The 2,586-nt window shown below is 44.1% G+C and overlaps 1 protein-coding gene across 2 annotated transcripts in view; it reads left to right on the plus strand.

Annotated features, from left to right (window-relative positions):
- The window catches only part of LOC103379657 (G1/S-specific cyclin-D2-like), a 33,587-nt gene that overhangs the window by 30,574 nt on the left and 427 nt on the right, over positions 1 to 2,586 (plus strand). The window lies entirely within an intron of this gene.

Below are 2,586 nucleotides of genomic sequence, written 5' to 3' on the forward strand. Positions count from 1 at the left end.
CCCCCCACAGGGTTTCCCCAGAAATTGCTCAAAATAAACAACAATGAAGTTTAAAATTTACCCAAAAGTTCAGTAGAATACAAACATTCTGTAGGAAAACTTATGGCTGAAATGTTGGCTAAAAGTAAAAAATAAATCTCTAACACTTTGTCAAACTCAGAATTCATATTACAAATAGATTTTGCCCAGAAAAAAATACTTCAGAGTTCATTTTAGGTCAAGCCAAAAGCTCTGAACCCTTTCTGGTGCGTTAATGGCCCCCCGAGCCAGAGGTTGGACCTATCTCTCTGTGTTTCCAACTGTTGTTGTTGTTGTTTTTGTGGTTGTTTTTGTGGTTGTTGTGGTTGTGGTTGTTGTTGTTTTTGTGGTTGTTTTTGTTGTTGTTTTTGTGGTTGTTTTTGTGGTTGTTTTTGTTGTTGTTTTTGTGGTTGTTTTTGTGGTTGTTTTTGTGGTTGTTTTTGTGGTTGTTTTTGTTGTTGTTTTTGTGGTTGTTTTTGTTGTTGTTTTTGTGGTTGTTTTTGTGGTTGTTTTTGTGGTTCAGCCACTTCAGCAGAAGCTGAAACACAGGATCAAACTGTGACCCGTCAGGTTTAAATTACCACTCACTACAGCCATGGGGGGGCGCTCTGAGTGTTGTGCTGCATGTGTGTGTTTCTGTGTACAGGCAGCCTGTATATCAACTTCGCCACCAGGGTGCGGTGTTCACTCTGTTTCTGCTTCTGTCGTCGCTCCTCCTCACTCTACGACAGCTTGACCTTTTGCGTGCTCTCTTGCAAACATTCTATTCACCACTCCTCCAACATAGCCCACCTCCTTGCTTCCTCACATGCCCCCCTCCCCCAGTGAGGTGCTCTTTACCCCCCACCTACCCCCCGCACTGCCCTGTCCGCTCTGTCAACCCTCCATCAGGGAAGTATACGAGGTCTCGGAGCTGCTGAGAGGCTCCCGTCCCAGGTGGACTCTCAGATTGCCGCCGCGGCCTTTGATGGTGTAAGGCGAGCCGGCCGGGTCTCGGATGGATCCCCCGAAGGCAGGCAGGCACACAGACTGGCTCTCGTTAAAAAAGCACCACCTTTGTGTTCCCACAGGAGGTGGATGTAATTAACATAGCTTTAGTACTACCTGTGTTTTCAGCCGCTCTGTTGTCAAGGCTACGTCTGTTTGGGTTTTGTGTGTCTTTGGGAACGGCAGACTTGGTGGGATAGGTGGGTGGCTGGGTGGCTGGATGGATGGTTGGTTGGTTGGATGGAGGAGGAGGCAGCGTGTGTTGAGTGCATGCACATGTGGAAGTGGTGCATGAGAACTATAGGGTTTGTGTTCGGCGCTCACTGATGTAATGCCTGGGTCTGCTCCGTGTCTGGGCTCAGTTTTGGCAGGAACTTTTGAGGAGTTTGCGGTCATTTAAAACTTCTGCTCCATACGTCGCCCGGGGGCCCATGTGCTGCCACACTGGGGGCTCCTGGTTCTCAGGCATTTACTGTAGCCTTCAGATTGCTCTTGTTAAATGTAATGATAGTTTCAGGAAGCCAGGTCCTCCTTTGAGAAGCCAGGCGCTCTATACACTTCTACGACATCAAAACCAGGAATTTTGGCGACAAATTTCAAGCCTCAATTTTTTTTGTTTTATCAAAGTGAAACCTTTTTTCGGGAATTTTACACAAATGAGTCCCCCTGGTGGGGGGGAGGGGTTACAGTGGTAGGACTCCTGGCCCCTGTCGTTCCTTTCAGTGGTGACTGAGCAGTGGCAGCTCGGTGGTTAGGAAAGCGGAAGTGGAAGGTTTCAGGTTCGAATCCACCAGCTGCCAAGTCACTGAGATGCTCTGAGCTTTTCACCGTTCCCACATTCTGCTCCCCGGGTGCTTGAACTGCCCCCTGCTGACGATGGTGATGGGTTAAAAGGCAGAGGTCACATTTTGGTTGTGTGCAGTGTCACAATGACAAGTAGTTCACTGTTCCTCACATCAGATGTCTGGCTCGTGGAGGTGTGACTGCAGCTCGTTTCATGTTCAGCCACGATCTCAATCTGTCTATCATTTTTATTATCTTTCCTCCTTGGCCTCATATTTTATCAGTTCTGACTGTGTATCCAGGGCTCTTTCTTCTTGTGATGTGTCTAAAAGTATTGATCTTCCTTTTCGAATTTTGTGCTACGTCCAGTCATGAACTCTACAGTCACATTTAAGTTTGCCAAAAAAAAAAAATAGCTGCCATAAAACTGCAGAAAAGTCCTTGTTCGATGGTGGTCTGTGAGTCAAAATCTTTCATTCCAGAATGTTTTGAAAGTCACCTGTGCATTGCAAGTGAAAGTCAACTTTAATTTTTTTTCACACAAATATAAAACTTCAACTTTTTTTTCTCTTTCTCTGAATAGTGGGTCATAATTGCACAAATATAAAACTTCAACTTTTTTTTTCTCTTTCTCTAAATAGTATAATTTGAGTAATTGTTTAAGGAAGAATCTGTTCAGTAAGACAATTTTTATTAAATATTAATACCTAATACATTATGATACACTTTATACTATATTATTTATATAGAGTTGTATCACTTTTATAAACATGAAAGTTGTATTTATTGCGTTTATTC

This window comes from Cynoglossus semilaevis, chromosome 6, assembly GCF_000523025.1.
Source record: "Cynoglossus semilaevis isolate Cse_v1.0 chromosome 6, Cse_v1.0, whole genome shotgun sequence".
Taxonomy (NCBI): domain Eukaryota; kingdom Metazoa; phylum Chordata; class Actinopteri; order Pleuronectiformes; family Cynoglossidae; genus Cynoglossus; species Cynoglossus semilaevis.